General features: G+C 40.8%; 1 pseudogene; it reads right to left on the bottom strand.

Moving 5' to 3' along the window:
- Positions 1–8,505: 8,505 nt before the first annotated feature.
- On the bottom strand, positions 8,506–9,369 carry LOC109564668 (sodium/potassium-transporting ATPase subunit beta-3 pseudogene; annotated as a pseudogene).
- Between the last annotated feature and the right edge of the window lie 2,548 nt (positions 9,370–11,917).

Consider the following 11,917-nt stretch of genomic DNA (forward strand, 5'->3'; position numbering starts at 1 on the left):
ATATGGCAGATTTATTCTTAGCTTTGTGAGGAAACTCCATACTGTTCTTCATAATGGCTGTATCAGTTTACATTCCCACCAGCAGTGTAGGAGGGTTCCCTTTCCTCCATATCCTCTCCAACATTTATTGTTTGTAGATTTTTTGATGATGGGTATCTAGTCAACGCTATGGTTTTTCCTGTGGTCATGTATGGATGTGAGAGTTGGACTATGAAGAAGGCTGAGCACTGAAGAATTGATGCTTTTGAACTGTGGTGTTGGAGAAGACTCTTGAGAGTCCCTTGGACTGCAAGGAGATCCAACCAGTCCATTCTGAAGGAGATCAGCCCTGGGATTTCTTTGGAAGGAATGATGCTAAAGCTGAAACTCCAGTACTTTAGCTACCTCATGCGAAGAGTTGACTCATTGGAAAAGACTCTGATGCTGGGAGGGATTGGGGGGTAGGAGGAGAAGGGGATGACAGAGGATGAGATGGCTGGATGGCATCACTGACTCGATGGACGTGAGTCTGAGTGAACTCTGGGAGTTGGTGATGGACAGGGAGGCCTGGTGTGCTGCGATTCATGGGGTCGCAAAGAGTCAGACACGACTGAGTGACTAATCTGATCTGATCTGATCTGATTCTAACTGGTGTGAAGTGACACCTTACTGTAATTTTGATTTGCATTTCTCCAATTATAAGCAATGTGGAGCATCATTTCATGTGTTTATTGGCCATCTATATGATTCTGGAGAAATGTCGGTTCAGGTCTTCTGCTCATTTTCTAATTGAACTTTTTCTTTTCCTGATATTGAGCTGTACGAGCTGTTATTTCATTTGCAATTATTTTCTTCAATTTGGAGGGTTGCTTTCCATCTTGTTTATTGTTTCCTTTGTTGTTGTTTTTCAGTCATTGAATTGTGCCCAAGTCTGTGCGACCCCATGAACTACAGCACACTAGGCTTCCCTATCCTTCACCATCTCTTAGAGATGCTCAAACTAATGTTCATTGAGCGGTGATGCCATCCAACCATCTTGTCCTCTGTTGTCCCCTTCTCCTCCTGCCTTCAACATTTCCCAGCATTAGGGTCTTTTCTAATGAGTTGGCTCCTTGCATCAGGTGACCAAAGTATTGGAGTTTCAGCTTCAGCATCAGTCCTTCCAATGAACACCCAGGAATGATCTCCTTTAGGATGGACTGGTTGGATCTCCTTGCAGTCCAAGGGACTCTCAAGAGTCTTCTCCAACACCACAGTTCAAAAGCATCGATTCTTTGGTGCTCAGCTTTCTTTATAGTCCAATTCTCACATCATACTTCATTACTGGAAAAACCAAAGCTTTGACTAGATGGACCTTTGTCTGCAAAGTAATGTCTCTGTTTTTTAATATGCTGTCTAGGTTGGTCATAACTTTTCTTCCAAGGAACAAGTATCTTTTAAATTAATGGCTGCAGTCACCACCTGCAGTGATTTTGGAGCCCAAAAAAATAAAGCCTGCCACTGTTCCCCATCTATTTGCCAAGAAGTGATGGAACCAGATGCCATGATCTTAGTTTTTTGAATGTTGAGTTTTAAGCCAACTTTTTCACTCTCCACTTTCACTTTCATCAAGAGGCTCTGTAGTTCTTCTTTGCTTTCTGCCACAAGGGTGGTGTCATCTGCATATCTGAGGTTAATGATATTTCTCCCAGAAATCTTGATTCCACCTTGTGCTTCATCCAGCCCAGCATTTCTTATGATGTACTCTGCATATAAGTTAAATAAGTAGGGTGACAATAAACAGCCTTGATGTACTCTTTCCTGATTTGGAAACAGTCTGTTGTTCCATGTCCAGTTCTAACTGTTATTTCCTGACCTGCATACAGGTTTCTCAGAAGGCAGGTCATATGGTCTGGTATTCCCATCTCTTGAAGAGTTTTCCACAGTTTGTTGTGATCCACACAGTAAAAGGCTTTGGCAGAGTCAATAAAGCAGAAGAAGATGTTTTTTTCTGGAGCTCTCTTGCTTTTTCGATGATCCAACAGATGTTGGCAATTTGATCTCTAGTTCTTCTGCCTTTTCTAAATCCAGCTTGAACATCTAGAAGTTCATGGTTTACATACTGTTGAAGCCTGGCTTAGAGAATTTTGAGCATTACTTTACTAGCATGTGAGATGAGTGTTATTGTGTGGTAGTTTGAGCATTCTTTGGCATTGCCTTTCTTTGGGATTGGAATGTAACTGACCTTTTCCAGTCCTTTGGCCATTGCTAAGTTTTCCAAATTTGCTGACATATTGAGTGCAGCACTTTCACAGCATCATCTTTTGGGATTTGAAATACCTCAACTGGAATTCTATAACTTCCACTAGCTTTGTTCGTAGTGATGCTTCCTAAGGCCCACTTGACTTTGCATTCCAGGATGTCTGGCTCTAGGTGATTGATCCCACCATCATGATTATCTGGGTCATGAAGATCTTTTTTGTATAGTTTTGTGTATTCTTGCAACCTCTTCTACAGACTCGTTCCAAATCAGGAAAGGAGTATGTCAAGGCTCTATACTGTCACCTTGTTACTTAACTTATATGCAGAGCACCTCATGAGAAATGCTGGGCTGGAAGAAGCACAAGCTGGAATCAAGATTGCCAGGAGAAATATCAATAACCTCAGATATGCAGGTGATACCACCCTTATGACAGAAAGTGAACAAGAACTAAAGAGCCTCTTAATGAAAGTGAAGGAGGAGAGTGAAAAAGTTGGTTTAAAACCCGACCTTCAGAAAACTAAGATCATGGTATCTGGTCCCATCACCTCATGTCAAATAGATGGGAAAAAAATGGAAACAGATTTGGGGGGGGGCTCCAAAATCACTGCAGATGGTGACTACAGCCATAAAATTAAAGACACTTGCTCCTTGGAAGAAAAGCTATGACCAACCTAGATAGCATATTAAAAAGCAGGGACATTACTTTGCCAACAAAGGTCCATCTAGTCAAAGCTATGGTTTTTCCAATAGTCTTGTATAGTTGTAAGAGTTGGACTATAAAGAAAGCTGAGTGCTGAAGAATTGATGCTTTTGAACTGTGGTTTTGGACAAGATTCTTGACAATCCCTTGGACAGCAAAGCGATCCAACCAGTCCATCCTAAAGAAAATCAGTGCTGAATACTTATTGGAAGGACTGATGCTGAAGCTGAAACTCCAATACTTTGGCCACCTGATACGAAGAAATGACTCCTTAGGAAAGACCCCAATGCTGGAAAAGATTGAAGGTGGGAGGAGAAGGGGACAACAGAAGATGAGATGGTTGGATGGATCACCGACTCAATGGACATCAGTTTGAATAGGCTCTGGGAGTTGGTGATTGACAGGGAGGCCTTGCATGCTGCAGCCCATGGGGTCGCAAGGGTTGGACATGACTGAGTGACTCAACTGAACTGAACTGAAGACGTTTCTTTACAGTCCAACTGTCAAATCCACTCATGACTACAGGAAAAACCATAGCTACGACTATGCAGGCCTTTGTTGGCAAAGTAATGTCTCTGCCTTTTAATATGCTGTCTAGGTTTGTCACAGCTTTTCTTCCAAGGAGCAAGCATATTTTAATTTCATGGCTGCAGTCACCATCTGCAGTGATTTTGGAGCCCAAGAAAATAAAGTCAATCACTGTTTCCCTTGTTTCCCCATCTATTTGCCATGGCGAGATTGGACTGGATGCTATGATCCAGTCATTACTTTTTTGAATGTTGAATTTTAAACCAGCTCCTTTTTGCTCTCCTCTTTCACTTTCATCAAGAGGCTCTTTAGTTCCTCTTTGCTTTCTGCCATAAGGGTGATGGCCTCGGCATATCTGAGGTTATTGATATTTCTCCTGGAAATCTTCTTCTTGTGCTTGTGCTTCTTCATCAGGCTTGGCATTTTGCATGATGGACTCTGCACATAAGTTAAATAAGCAGAGTGACAATATACAGCCTTGACATACTCCTTTCCCAATTTGGAACCAGTCCATTGTTCCATGTCCAGTTCTAACTATTGCTTCTTGACCTGTATACAGATTTCCCAGGAGGCAGGTAAGGTGGTCTGGCAGGTAAGGCAGGTAAGGTGGTCTGGTCTAGACCAGACCTTAAATCCCATCTCTTTAAGAACTTTCCACAGTTTGTTGAGATAAACACAGTAAAAGGTTTTAGCGTAGTCAATGAAACAAAAGTAGATGTTTTTGTGCAATTCTCTTGCTGTTCCTGTGATCCAAGGGATGTTGGCAATTTGATCTCTGAGCTCTGCCTTTTCTAAATCCAGCTTGAACATCTGAAAGTTCTCAGTTCATATATTGTTGAAGCCTAGCTTGAGAATTTTGAGCATTTTTGTTGTTGTTGTTGTTAGAGTGTGAAACGAGTGCAATTGTGCCATAGTATGAACATCCTTTGGCATTGCACTTCTTTGGGATTGGAATGAAAACTGACCTTTTCCAGTCTTGTGGCCATTGCTGAGTTTTCCAAATTTGTTGGCATATTGAATGTGACACTTTCATGGCGTCATCTTTTAGGATTTGAAATAGCTCAGCTGGAATTCCATCACCTCCATTAGCTTTGTTTGTAGTGATGCTTCCTAAAGCCTGCTTGACTTCACATTCCAAGATATCTGGCTCTAGCTAAGTAATCACACCATCGTGGTTATCGGGTCATTAAGATTTTTTTTTTTTTAAGATCTTTTTTGTATAGTCCTTCTGTGTACTCTTTCTTGCCACCTCTTCTTGTCTTCTGCTTCTGTTAGGTCCATATCATTTCTGTCATTTATTGTGCCCATATTTGCATGAAATATTCCCTTGGTATCTCTAATTTTCTTGAAGAGATCTCTAATCTTTCCCAGTCTACTCTTTTCTTCTATTTCTTTGCATTGTTCACTTAGGAAGGCATTCTTATTTCTCCTTGCTGTTCTTGGAACTCTGCATTCAGATGGGTATATCTTTCCTTTACTTCTTGCCTTTTGCTTCTCTGTTTTCCCCAGGTCTTTTTAAGGCCTCCTCAGATGACAAAAAGACAATTTTGTCTTTTTGAATTTCTTTTTCTTGTGGAAGGTTTTGATCACAACCTCCTGTACAATGTTACAAATCTCCACCCACAGGTCTTCAGGCTCTCTGTCTATCAAATCTAATCCCTTGAATCTATTTGTTATTTGCACTGTAAATTTTAAGGGTTTTGATTTAGGTCATATCTGTTTGCCTAGTGGTTTTCCCTACTGTCCTCAATTTAAGTCTGAATTTTTCAATAAGGAGTTCATGATCTAAGCCACAGTAAGCTCCTGGTCTTGTTTTTGCTGACTGTATATCACTTCTCCATCTTTGCCTGCAAAGAATATAATCAATCTGATTTTTCTATTGACCATCTGGTGATGTCCATGTGTAGAATCATCTTTTGTGTTGGTGGAAGTGGGTGTTTGCTATGAACGGTGCATTTTCTTGGCAAAATTCTGTTACCCTTTGCCCTGCTTCACTGTGTACTCCGAAGCCAAACGTGCATGTTATTCTGGGTATGTCTTGATTTCCTACTTTTGCATTCCAGTCCCCTATGATGAAAAGTGGAGAAGGCAATGGCACCTCACTCCAGTACTCTTGCCTGGAAAATCTCATGGATGGAGGAGCCTGGTAGGCTGTAGTCTATGGGGTCGCTAAGAGTTGGACACGACTGAGTGACTTCACTTTCTCTTTTCACTTTCATTCATTGAAGAAGGAAATGGCAACCCACTCCAGTGTTCTTGCCTGGAGAATCCCAGGGATGGGGGAGCCTGGTGGGCTGCCGTCTATGGGGTCACACAGAGTCGGACACGACTGAAGTGACTTAGCATAGCATAGCATAGCATAGCATAGCATGATGAAAAGTACATCTTTTTTTTTTTTTTTTTTTGGTGTTAGTTCTAGGTCTTGTAGGTTTTCAGAGAACTATTCAATTTCAGCTTCTTTGGCATTAGTGGTTGGGGCATACTTGGATTACTGTGATATTGAATTATTTGCATTGGAAATGAACAGAGATCATTCTGTCATTTTTGAGATTGTATCCAAGTACTGCATTTCAGACTTTTGTTGACTACATGAGGGCTACTCCACTTCTTCTTTGCTGTGTAAAAGCTTTTAAGTTTGATTAGGTCCCATTCATTTATTTTTATTTTTTTATTTCCATTACTCCAGGCAGTGTGTCAAAGAGGATCTTGCTGTGTTCATGTCAAGAAATGTTCTGCCTATGTGTTCCCTGAAGAGCTTTATACTTTCTGACCTTACATTTAAGTTTTAATTCATTTTGAGCTCATTTTTGTGTATGGTGTTAGGAAGAAAAGACAAGCAAAAAAGTTGTCTGCGGAGACCTTATAGATAGCTAGGAAAAGAAGAGAAAAGAAGGGTTGATCTTCACACTATACAAACAGCTCATGCGGCTCAATAACAGAGAAACAAACAACCCAATTGAAAAATGGGTGGAAGAACTAAATAGACATTTCTCCAAAGAGACAGATGTCTAAAAAGTAGATGAAGAGATGCTCACTAAATATTTGTTGTTGTTCTTAAGTCATTCAGTCATGATCTACTCTTTGCGATCCCATGGACTGCAGCATTCCAGGTTTCCCTGTCCTTCACCATCTCTCAAAGCTTGCTCAAATTCATGTCCATTGAGCTGGCGATATCATCCAACCGTCTCATCCTCTGTTGTCCCATCCTTTTCTCGCCCTCAATCTTTCCAAAATTCAGGGTTTTTTTTTCCAATGAGTTGGCTCTTCACATCAGATGGCCAAAGTATTGGAGCTTCAGCTTTAGCATCAGTCCTTCCAATGAATACTCAGGGTTCACTTTCTTTAGGAATGACTGGTTGGATCTCCTTGCTGTCCAAGGGACTGTCAAGAATCTTCTCCAACACCACAGTTCAAAAGCATCAATTCTTCGGCACTCAGCCTTCCTTATGGTCCAACTCTGACATCCATACTTGATTACTGGAAAAACCATAGCCTTGACTAGATGTACCTTTGTCTGCAAAGTGATATCTCTGCTTTTTAATGTGCTGTCTAGGTTGATCACAGCTCTTCTTCCAAGAAGCAAGCATATTTTAATTTCATGGCTGTAGTCACCATCTGCAGTGATTTTGGAGCCCAAGAAAATAAAGTCTGTCACAGTTTCCATTGTTTCCCCATCTATTTGCTATGAAGTGATAAGACTGGATGCCATGATCTTGGTTTTATGAATGTTGAGTTTTAAGCCAAATTTTTCACTCTCTTTGTTCACCTTCATCAAGAGGCTCTTTAATTCCTCTTTGCCATAAGAGTGGTGTCACCTGCATATATGAGGTTATTGATATTTCTCCTGGAAATCTTGAGTCCAGTTTGTGCTTCTTCATCCAGCCCGGCATTTCGTATTATGTACCCTGCAGAGAAGTTAAATAAGCAGGGTGACAATATACAGCCTTGACATACTCCTTTCCAAATTTGGAACTAGTCCATTGTTTCATGTCCAGTTCTAACTGTTTCTTCTTGATATGCATAGAAGTTTCTCAGGAGGCAGGTAAGGTAGCCTGGTATTCCCAAATCTTTAAGAATATTCCACAGTTTTTTGAGATCCACACAGTCAAAGGCTTTAGCATAGTCAATGAAGCAGATGTTTTTCTGGAATTCTCTTGTTTTTTATATGATCTAGCAGATGTTGGCAATTTGATCTCTGGTTCCTTTGCATTTTCTAAACCCAGCTTGTACACCTGTAAGTTCTCAGTTTCATGTACTGTTGAAGCCTAGCTTGGAGGATTTTGAGCATTACCTTGCTAGCGTGTGAAATGAGTGTCATTGTGCCATAGTTTGAACATTCTTCAGCATTGCCCTTCTTTGGTTTTGGAATGAAAACGACCTTTTCCAGTTCTGTGGCAACTGCTAAGTTTTCCAATTTTGCTGACATATTGAGTGCACCACTTTAACAGCATTATCTTTTAGGATTTGAAATTGCTCAGCTGGAATTCCATCACCTCTACTAACTTTGTTCGTAGTGATGCTTCCTAAGGGCCACTTTATTTCGCTCTTCAGGAGGTCTGACTCTAGGTGAGTAATTGTGATTATCTGGTCATTAGAATTTTTTTTTTTTACCTTTCAAATCCACTTTTATTTTCCTTTTTCCTCCTCATGCACAGAAGTTTTCCACAAGCTGATTTTCTTGCAGGTATAAAGTCATTTGATTTTGGTCAGATACCATTTTATCCCCTAAAACTTTGCTAGCATCAAAATATGACAGTTAACCAGTGTTAAATCTATAAAGTATTTACATAACACAGCACATTAAGCTTTACACACTTGGCAACTAAACCACATAAAAATTGGAGAAGATTCCCAACCTACATGTTCAGAATCAGGAGTTCACAGTTGCTATCTAGTGACTGTACATGGTTCAAAAAGCAACAGAGGCAACACACAGTTACTTGGAAAGACATGGACCACTATCATCTGGAAGCACATTATGTTACCCCAGTGTCATGTCCCACTCCACCTTTCTCCAAGGTGGTCTCATAATTCTGGAATGACAGGTTTGGCTGATACAAAATGAAGCCAGACAACACAACGTTTACTCTGTGGAGACATCCTAACTCCTACTATGCATGCATGGTGATCTTGAATGTAACTCATCCTAAAAACTTGTCATGGTCATTCTGGGTTTTTAGGTTGGGTGATCCATCAATCTTGCACTCAACCATTGCTTCTTTTACTTCAGCATCACTACCAAAGCTGAGCTGGATGGCAACTAGTGGCTGCAGGTAGCTCCCATGCAGTTTTTTTCCCATAATATGGAAAATATTTCAAATCTATCTTTCCATTGGGAGAATAAGTTGATAGAACTGTTGTGCTTTCACTCTTTGCAATACCATCTATCCTTGGTTCTCCTTGAGGCTGTAATCCAATTGTTCTGTTAATTTTCATAAGAACACAAGTGTTTCCTACTTGGTAGCCAAACGTGGGATCATCCACACCACTGCATCCTTCAAATAAGGCGAGAAGAAACTGACATGTTGTGTATTCTGGAATCTTCTGCTCAAAAAAGGTTCCAGTCTGTGAGATTGTTCTATTCTTCTAAGCCATATGGCTTTAGAAATTTCTTAAGGTCATCAATGTACCCTTGATAGGATTCTGAATCAGACAGAGTGAATGAAAAATCCAACGCCGACACTGCTTTTGGAAAAACTGTAAATCCTGGACTAGGAATCTGGTCAGGGTATTTTGGAACCTCATCGTTCAGAGTCTGAAGCATGGTCCACATTGTGAATGAAAAGAGTGCAGCCAGGAACCCATAACAGACTAGGTGGAAGAGTACAATCAAACCTCAGCTCTTGGTGGTCCAGTTGGAGACGAAGAGCTTCCATTCGGCCAGGCTCTGGTTGAAGGATTTCTTGTCTTTCTTCATCATGGTGTGTGTGCTGTTGACAAGGGGAGCTGCGGCCGTGGGGGTGGAGCAGCGAGGAGCGCAGAGACGCGTCCAGTCTCCAGCCACACAGCCCAGCGCCAGCAGCTGTGTGGAAGACAACGGGGCTGAGGAAACCTCCTGGCTGTGGAGAGCAGTCAAACCGCCTGTGCTGAACTGCGCCCAGTTGGGCTGCTACTGGACTACAGTTCCGTCCTCCGGAGCCAATCCCTGCGCTGTTCAGGCCCCCAAGACTTTTTTTGTATAGTTCTTCTGTGTATTTTTACCACCTCTTCTTAATATCTTCTGCTTCTGTTAGGTCCATATTGTTTGTCTTTTATTGTGCCTACCTTTTTAATGAAATGTTCCCTTGGTATCTCTAATTTTCTTGAAGAGATTTCTAGTCTTTTCTGTTCTACTGTTTTCATGTATTTCTTTGCATTGTTCACTTAGGATGGCTTTCTTATCTCTCCTTGCTATTGTTTGGAATTCTGCATTCAGATGGGTCTATCTTTCCTTTTTTCCTTTGCCTTTCACTTCTCTTCTTTTCTGAGCTATTTGTAAGGCCTCCTCAGACAACCATTTTGCTTTTTTGCTTTTCTTTTTCTTTGGAATGGTTTTGATCACCGTCTCCTGTGCAGTGTTATAAAACTCTGTCCATAGATCTTCAGGCACTCTCCATCATATCTAATCCCTTGAATCTATTTGTCACTTCCACTGTATAATTGTAAGAGATTTGATTTAGGTCACTAATTACTGGGACTTCCCAGGTAACACTAGTGCTAAAGAACATGTCTGCCAATTCAGGACATGTAAGAGATGCGTAGGAAATGGCAACCTACTCTAATATTATTGCCAGGTTAATCCCGTGGACAGAGGAGCCTGGTGGGCTACAGTCCATGGGGTTTCAAAGAGTCAGACACAACTAAAGTGACTTAGCACTCATGCAGGCACTAATTATTAGAGAAATGCAAATCAAACCAATAATGGGGTATCACCTCATACTGGTCAGAATGGCATCATCAGAAAAGTTTCAAACAATAAATACTGGAGAGGACATGAACAAAAGGGAGCCCTCCTACACTGCTGGTGGGAATATAAATTGGTATAGCCACTATGGAGAATAAGAAAATAAAAATAAGCTAACATATGATTCAGAAATACCACTCCTAGTCATATATCCAGAGACAATCATAATTCAAAAAGATACATGTATCCAAATATTCATTGCAGCACTATTTACCATAGCCAGAACTTGGAAGCAACCAAATGTATATCAACAGAGGACTAGATAAGAAGATGGGGTATGTATATACAATGGAATATTACTTAGGCATAAAAAGGAATTATTTAATGCCATTGACAGCAGCATGGATGGACTTAGAAATCATTGGTGATTGAAGTAAGTCAGACAGAGAAAGATAATATCATATGATAGCATTTGTATGTGGAATCTAAAATAAAAAAGGGTACAAATGAGCTTATTTGACAAAACAGGAATTGAGTTACAGATGTGGAAAACTAATTTATGGTTACCAGGGGTAAGGGGTGAAGGGATAAATTGGGAGATTGGAACTGACATGCACACTACTATATGCTTTTGAACTGTGGTGTTGGAGAAGACTCTTGAGAGTCCCTTGGACTGCAAGGAGCTCCAACCAGTCCATTCTAAAGGAGATCAGTCCTGGGTGTTCATTGGAAATGAAGTCACTCAGTCGTGTCCGACTCTTTGTGACCCCATGGACACCAGGCTCCTCCGTCCATGGGATTTTCTAGGCAAGAGTACTGGAGTGGGTTGCCTTTTCTTTCTCCAGGGAACTTCCTGACCCAGGGATCAAACCCGGGTCTCCCGCCTTGTAGACAGACGCTTTACCGTCTGAGCCACCAGGGAAGTCTGAAGGTCTGATGCTAAAGCTGAAACTCCAGTACTTTGGCTATCTCATGCGAAGAGTTGACTCATTGGAAAAGACTCTGATGCTGGGAGGGATTGGGGGCAGGAGGAGAAGGGGACAACAGAGGATGAGATGGCTGGATGGCATCACCGACTTGATGGACATGAGTTTGAGTGAACTCCGAGAGTTGGTGATGGGCAGGGAGGCCTGGCGTGCTGCGATTCATGGGGTTGCAAAGAGTCGGACACGACTGAGCGACTGAACTGAACTGAATACATAAAATAGGCAACTAACAAGAACCTGCTGGAAATTACTCAGTACTCTGTAGTGTACTATATGGGGAAAGAATCTAAAATAAAGTGGAGATATGTATATGCGTAAGTGTTTAATTTCGCTGTATATTTGAAACTAACACAACATTGTAAATCAACTATACACCAATAAAAATTTTAAAGATAAAATAAAGTCTCTTAATTTGTATTCTTAAAATGGAGAACACAGAATCTCACATTAGAAAAAACCATAAGGAAAATATTTTTGGGTAGTAATATAATTATTCTAAACATAATCATTTATACTCTAAAATGATTATTGTGGTCAGAGAAGATACTTGACATGATTTCAATTTTCCTAAATTTACTGATATTTGATTTGTGACCCAA

Source organism: Bos indicus, chromosome 1 (assembly GCF_029378745.1).
Source record: "Bos indicus isolate NIAB-ARS_2022 breed Sahiwal x Tharparkar chromosome 1, NIAB-ARS_B.indTharparkar_mat_pri_1.0, whole genome shotgun sequence".
NCBI lineage: Eukaryota > Metazoa > Chordata > Mammalia > Artiodactyla > Bovidae > Bos > Bos indicus.